Source organism: Ceratotherium simum, unplaced genomic scaffold (assembly GCF_057802395.1).
Source record: "Ceratotherium simum simum isolate JZ-2026a unplaced genomic scaffold, ASM5780239v1 HiC_scaffold_48, whole genome shotgun sequence".
NCBI lineage: Eukaryota > Metazoa > Chordata > Mammalia > Perissodactyla > Rhinocerotidae > Ceratotherium > Ceratotherium simum.
This window is the reverse complement of record NW_028261264.1, coordinates 137336-145425: the sequence shown is the minus strand read 5'-3', so window position 1 is coordinate 145425 and position 8090 is coordinate 137336. Positions and strand designations below refer to the sequence as shown.

At 37.5% G+C, this 8090-nt stretch overlaps 1 pseudogene; it reads left to right on the top strand.

The window, feature by feature from the left end:
- Positions 1-5774: 5774 nt before the first annotated feature.
- On the top strand, positions 5775-7007 carry LOC147911187 (olfactory receptor 9G1-like; annotated as a pseudogene).
- Positions 7008-8090: the final 1083 nt, after the last annotated feature.

Sequence of the window (8090 nt, the reverse complement as noted above, 5' to 3'; positions counted from 1 at the left end):
CCACACAGCATCCAGAGAGTCCTTTAAAAACATAAGTTGTGTGATATCACCCTTCTTCATAATACTTCCATTTTACCAAGAATAAATCCCTACTTCTTACCTCAGTCAATTGAGCCCTGCATCATCTGGCTGCTGCCTCCCTCCCAGCCACACCTCCCTCTGCCCTGCTTCTCGCTAGTTTCCTTTATTCCCTCAAACAGAGCAAACTCTCTCACACCTCCACAGTCTTTATTCACAACTACCCTCTACCTAGAAAGTTTGTCTCCTCAATCTCACTGCTATCTCTCCTTCTGATCTTTGCATGCAGCCTCCTCAGAGAAGGTCACCCTGCCTATTACTGTCTGTCAGTGCCCCTTGATGATTATTTCCTTTTTGGCATTTTTCAAAATTTTTCAGTATAAGTGTGTATATATTATGTATATTATATATATGTATATTATATGTATGTATAATATATGTATAGTATACATATTTATGTATATATGAGGAAGGAAAGTGTTTCTATTTTATTTAACATTATGTTATATAGTCATTCAATAATATGTAGTGAATGAATGAATGAATCCATTAATTAACATTTGACTAAATCTTCTGTTTCTGATCATTGTTATCCTCCTGTCCACACAATCAGCCTAAGACCGCCAGGAACAAACCTACAGACAGGTAAAATCAGATTTATTGATCCATTGCAAAGAGGAATATCACATACTAGGATTTGGAGGTAAGGGTGGAGATAAGATGAAATTTAAATGAGGCGGTATTTTGACAGATTCATTGCAAAGCAGGGCTGTACGTAAAGGGGTCAAAATCAGGTCTAAACCACAAAGTAGGTGTAGGGTCTTGTTTTCTTGGAAACTACAAAATTAAGACAGATGTGAAATGTTGCATCCAAAAACCCTTATCTGAAGTCCTGCTCCTGAATTGAAAATTAAGAATGCTTCTCCACGTCAAGGTGATTTAGATCCTCCAGGCAGGAGTAAGAAGTTTCATCTTACTGATATAATCTCAAGCAATTAATTCCGTATAGTCTATAATTTTAGAGAACTAAGATTTCTCAAAGAGTAGGGAAATAGTACTCACTCAACGAGGGGAGTTGTTTTGATACATGAAAGCTGTGGTTTGTTCTTGGGGGAGACATTTCTTATTGTATTTGCAGTTGGATTTATGTATCTTTTATGAATGACAGGGCAGATGTTGACAGTCTAGGCTATTTTTCACTCTCTCACTTCATATTCAGAAGTCAGTTATCTTAGATTAACAGTTAACCTTAGTGTCACATGAAGAGCTCTCATGTCCTCTTGCAATAGCTCTGCTTAAAACTCCTTTCACATCTTGATTCCTTAGGCTATAGATCAAAGGGTTGAGCATAGGTGTGATCACAGTGTAGAACACCGCAATGACATTGTCCCTGGCCCTGGAGGACTTCGACTGGGGTCTCATGTCCATGAAGATGGCAGTTCCATAGAATAAGGTCACAACTGTCAGATGAGAGGCACAGGTGGACAGTGCCTTGTGCCCCCCAGAGGCTGACCGCATCCTGAGAACTGATAGAAGGATTCGGGCACAGGAAACAGCAATGAGGAGAAAAGGAATGAAGACAATGATGACACTGAAGATGAAAACAACCAGCTCAGGAAATGAGGTGTCAGCGCCAGCCAAGCTCAGGACGGAAAGCACCTCACAACAAAAGGGATTCAGGACATTGGGCCCACAGTAGGGCAAACTCAAGTGAGGACATTGATAATCAAGGAGCTCAGGGAGCTACTGGACCAAGAAATGGCTGCCAGTTGGACACAGGGGCTTTGGTTCATAAGACAGTACAATGAAGAGGATGACAAATGGCTACATATCTGTCATAAGCCATGACACCAAGGAGAACACATTCAATCATTCCAACAGAGAGGGAGAAGTACATCTGAGCAGAACAGCTGGAGAATGGGATGGTCTTTTTTCCCACCATGTTGGACAGCGTTTGTGGGACATTGGTGGATGTGTAGCAGATATCCAGACAGCATAATTAAATAAACTTCCTGGGGAGGGGTTTTACAAAGATGGATTTCTCAAAATATAGTGATTATTATTAATACTTCTTAAGACATTCTCTTCTTTTGCATTGAGAAAGATTTGCCTAAATAAAGTTAGCACACTTTTTGGTTAATTGCCTTTTCAGAGACTTTCAAAGCTATGAAGACTTGAGGTCCTTAAGGAATCAAATACACTGAGGAGTCTGAGCAGGTATAAATTATCTGGATCCATGGTGTGGTCCTTTATTGGTTGGGACTGTGAGAATTGCGGGTAAGTGTCCTGGTCCTTGGTGAGGTGAGCAGAATGTTTCTGCACTCATAATCAGAGTTGGCTGTAAATGTAAGAGACACAGGACTCTTCCAGAAGATGATTTGGGCACCACTTGCAAACATTTATCTGACCCCACATGTATGAGGTACTCACCTGGGACAGCATCTGAATCTCTCACCATTATCCTATCAGTTTTCGGTAAGGTGTTATAACTAGAAGAGAGGAACCCATGGAACCCCCAAGCAACGGTTAACCTAATATCAGATATAAAAGGATGTGGCTTAGTGGTTAAATACCAGGTCTCTGGAGTAAGACAACACCACTCTTAACTGTGTAATTACTAGCTACATATTAAAACTCAGTTTGGTTATCTGTAAAATTATTGCTATTAATCTTTAAACATACCTATGATGGATGCTGTGGGAGTATAAAATAATGCACGTGAAACACTAAGCACAGTGCTTAACTCAGAGTAAAGTATTCAAAATTGTTACCTATTATTTTTATAAATGATCAAATCCTAGGATAGTTATGAGAATCAGAGAACAAGAGAATCAAGAGACATTAAGTTTAAGATTGAGTCCAGGAGTTCTCAACTTTTTCCCACAGGAAACCCCTTTCATCCCGTGGATTCGTGTTTTCAAAGATTTTGTTCAGCCACAAAATTGTTCTCAGTTTATAACGAGTGATTCATTTAAAATAAACAGCCTACAAAATCTCATAATAAGCCTACTAAGTAAAATGAGGTAAATATTGAACTGATCTATTTTTCCATCAAAAGTAGATGGGAAAGAGTATATTCTAGTGAAGGGAAAAGAAAATAAGTTAAATTAATGGAATGTGTGTAATATTAGATAATGAGCAGTGCTAGGGAGATTGACAAAGTGGAAAAGAGATATAAGAAATATCAGAGAAGTAGATTGCAATATGTTGATCAGGGAACATCTGAAAAGGGGTAATATTAGTGGCAATTAAGTCTTGAAGAATGTGAGGGAACTCGCTATCAAGATATCTGAAGAAGAGCATTCTAGTCACAGGGGGGAGCAGCGGCCAAGGCTCTGACCATGTGCTGTTTATCCCATGAGTGGAAAGGAGGGCAGCGTGGCGGGAGTGGAGTTAACAGTGGAGGAGAGAACAGGAGAGTCAGGCGCAGAAAAGTAATAAGATTGTCTACTTTGTAAGGATTTTGGCTTTTACTATGAATACATTGAGAAGTCATTGGAGTGTTTGAAGAAGAAAAGTAAAATGATCAAACTGGTATATTAACAGGGTCACTCTAGCTGCCTTGTTGAGAGACTCAAGTACGGTTAGCACAGAAGCAGAGAGGAAGCAGGGAGACCTTTAGGGAGCTCTATAATGATGCAAATGTGAGGTAATAGTGGGTTATTCTAGAACCACGGGAGCTGGGAAAAGTTGGTCAGATTCTGAATCTGTTTTGAAGGTAGAATCAAGATGTTTCTGATTAGTCAGCTACAATGTAAAAGACAAAGAGGAACCAAAAATATTCAATGGTTTTCCCTGAACTGAGATAATGCCATTTACTGCAGTGGAGAAATCTGAGAGAAAAGAAGGCTTAAGAAGCATTGTTAGGAACTCTGTTTTTCTTGAAATGCCCAATGGACATCCTGTTAGAGATATTAAGTAGATATTTGTATCCAGGAGGCTGGAGTTCAGGGAGGAGAAATGGTCAGGAGATTAAAAAAATAATAAGATTCACATATGGAAATCACTTAAAGTCATTAGACTGGATAACTCAACATGGAGTGACTGTGGATGGAAAAGAGAAGAGATCCACAACTTGATTCTGGGCACTCCAAAATTCAAAGCTGGAGGCAATAATGCTGCTGAGAACACACAGCCGTGGAAGCAGAAGGAAACTCAGGCAACTCTGATGACCTGGAAACCAAGGGAAGAGAGTATTTCCAGCAGGAAGGACTGATCAACCACGTCAAATGCTGCAGATAAATCAAATCAGAGGAGGACTGAAACGCGGTCATTGGATTGAGTTACGTGTGGTCCCTGAACCTAGACGAGGGCACCTTTAGTGGAGGAATATTAGCAAAAGCTTAGGTGCAACAGTCATCTGTTGTTCTGTATTTTACTCAGAAATAAGTCAATTTAGTAACTTTGATATTTATTAACATTAATTTGACAGTCTAATAGGAACCAAGGGTTTTTGTGGATTCCAAGAGGAGGGGCATACATACTCATGTTCACTGGGAGTTTTATTTGGCTACAAAACCACTTAGGTTGGTGGGAAGTTAGTGTGACTGCAATTGCCCATGAAGTGTAATATAGATGTACTGTTGCTAGATATATTCCCCATATCCATTTCAGTGGAATATTTATAGTTCTATGTGCAGAGAATCTTGAAGAAGGTGAGCAGATTTCTTTGTCATCAGATGGAATACCAAGTCTCATCATCATATTCTAAGACATATGTTTTCTTCCTAACTGTTATTATTATTAAGGAAAAAATCCTTAATAATAAAAAATTATAAAAGAAGTAAAAATGTAATATCATGTGTAACTTTCTAGTACTACGTTACTTATGTAGTACACAGGAATTACTTAAAATTGGCAATTTAGATTATTGGTATATATTTTATTGTTATAATATATATAAAATACAGTAAATACTGTATACTTTATAATGCCATCATAGTATACCATTCTTCTGTACACTTTTTTCCAAAGCTTTGTATATATCCTCTTTTTTCCTTATAATCTCCTGAGTATTTTCTTATGCATATAGATATTATTATGAAATATGAATTTACAATGGTTGTAGAGTGTCTCAATATATGGAAGTACTGAAATAAAAATAGTTGATTCTTTAAAAAATATATTAAAAATAGGTGAAGTTCAGTATTTTAGATACAAATAAGTAACACTTTAAGCTAAGAAGTCACATATTTAGCAAAAAAGCAAATTGACATTATGAAGTAGACCAAAGTATAGGAAAATGGAAATTAGAAGGCCATGCTTCCTTTACTTGAACAATCATTCCTAAGGGAAAAAATAAATAACCAGCTTCAGAAATTTGGAATTGAATATTGTTAAAGTCGCTGAACAAGGAGGCCATTACAGTGAGGGGGCTCTTATACCTGGTAGCCTATGTAAGCAAACCAATGTCTAAGACAGAGTCAATGCACTTGAATCTGAGAAAATGAAACTTCAGACCAATCACAAACTGCCAGCTAGGTTTTCTGAAATAGAGCAATCATTTAACCTGTAGTCAATCAAATAATTTCCTTGCTTTCCTTTTGTGTCTTCTCTATAAAAACCTGTCCCCTACCTCCTGATGGGGGCGAGCTCCTGACCACTTTTGGTTTGACATTTGCTGGATTCAAATCGATGTAAGCTCAAGTAAACTGTAAGAAATTTTAATGTGCCTATGTTTATCTTTTAACAATATATAGTCATAAAGTCTAAGTGGTCTGTTGCAAAATGAAAATTCTTCATAAAATGAGCACTTACTTTGTTGGATCCTAGATTTCTAGGTTTACCAGTGATGTAATGTTATTTATTTACCATATTTTCTATTTATTCAGCACAATGATTCAAGCTGAACTCTCTTTTCTCTTCTCCTAGGTGAGATTCCCTATAGCCATGAACACGGGAAATCACACAGTGACAGAATTCATCCTGGTGGGCTTCAACAGACCCCATGATGCAGCTGATCCTGTTTGTGGTATTCCTCAGCGTAAATTCTGTGACTGTGGTAGGAAATACCACCCTCATAATGTTGATCTGTAATGACTCCCAGCTGCACACGCCCGTATATTTTTTCATTGGAAATCTGTCTTTTCTGATCTCTGGTATTCCTCTGTCTACACCCCAAAGATCCTAATGACCTGCATCTCTGAAGACAAAAGCATCTCCTTTGCCTGCTGTGTAGCTCAGTTCTTTTTCTCTGGTGGGCTGGCCTGCAGTGAGTGTTATCTGTTGGCTTATGACCTCTATATGGCCATCTGAAAGACACTGCTTTATTCTCAGTCCATATCCATAAAGCTATGTGCATTTTTGGTAGCAGCCTCATACCTTGGTGGCTTTATTAACTGTTCCATCAACACTAAAAGAACTTTTGCTGTGGAATCCTGTAGTAATAATGCCATTGATGACTTTTTATGTGATTTGCTTCCCCTGGCAAGGTTGGCTTGTGGCGGCAAAGGTGGCTACCAGGTTGTGCTGTATTTCCTCCTGGCCACCAACATCATTACGCCCGCTGTACTCATATTTGCCTCCTACCTCTTTATCATTGCCACCATCTTGAGGATCCGCTCCACCCAAGGCCGCCTCAAAGCCTTCTCCACATGCTCCTCCCACCTGATCTCTGTCACTTTGCCCTATGGCTCCTTTCTCTACATCTACTCTCATCTCCAAACTAGCTATTCTTTTGATAGGGACAAAATAGTTTCTACATTTTACACTGTGGTATTCTCCATGTTGAAATCCCATGATTTATAGCTTGAGGAATAAGGATGTAAAAGAGGCTCTGAATAAACTCTCCAAATAAATCAGGATTCTCTCCTTCCAAGGAAATGCAAAGACAGTATTTGATCAGGTTACTATGTTTCAAGAAAAGCTGTCATTGTGTTCCAACATGATTAAGAATTCTTACAATGCAAGTTAAAGAGTTTTCAGTCTTGATATATGACAATTCACGAGACTTAAGATGACAAAATGAGGGCAATTTACTATATAAAATTTAAGTGTAAAATATAAGTATTTGTATTGAATTTCATATTACTCTAGATTATAAACAAAAACTTACAACCGGAAACTGTCCTCTGCCTTCGTAAAGTAACAGAACAGCCCACTCCTTTAGCATAAGAATATGTCTAGCTGACTGATATACATCGAATAGCATCTATATAATTATTTCTAAGAAATAGGAACAGATACGCTGAATTAATTTTTAATATTTTCCTATTGCTATTAACTAGTTGTAATCACCACATTCCATTCCCTTAACAGAATTTCTCAGGCGTTTTTATATGTACACTTTTCCCCCAGAAGCATTAGCACAAATACCCAGAGGCACCCTTGAAATAACTTAGTACAACTAGACTCAGCAAGCATGATCTCTCCCATCTATATGTCTCTTATATAAGTTCCTCAATTAAGGAAAAGTCCTCTTAGATATAATTTTTATGAATCACTGTATAACTCCCAGGGCTCTTCTTTTATTTTATAGGAGTGAACCTACAAGGGCTTCTACATCCAAATTATGACAATCAAAACACAATTATTATAATAAAAATAATAATAACTGTAGTAAGGTAAACAATTTGAGAAATAAAAGTCTGTGAGTACACATTACTCAAAAGAGAAAAAATTATATAGAGAATATATACAGGTAGTGATAAAGCAAAACGGCAGATATGATGAGTTGCTTTTAATTTTAATTTTTAAAAGTGTGGCAATGTTGCTATAATTTGTGTTGATAAAACATGACTATGTCCTTGTTTCTATCTGTATAAGCAGTAACTAAAAAAAAAAAAATGCAAGAAAGTGAAATTTAATCAAGTAATTCCCTAAAAATGTAGGAGCTCCATGAAGAGCAGGAGAGATTGATCTGCACTGGCAGTGACACACATTAACCTGAAGAGTAAATCCAAGGTATATAATCAGTACTAGCTGTAACACACAGTAATCCAATAGACACAGGGCCCAACAGTGTAAGTCCAAGAAGCTTGATTTAGACAATTTTCTAAAATAGAAAGCTACTTATGCCAACTCAGATTCTTATTATCTAAAAGAGAGATCTCTATATTTCCCACTAATAATAG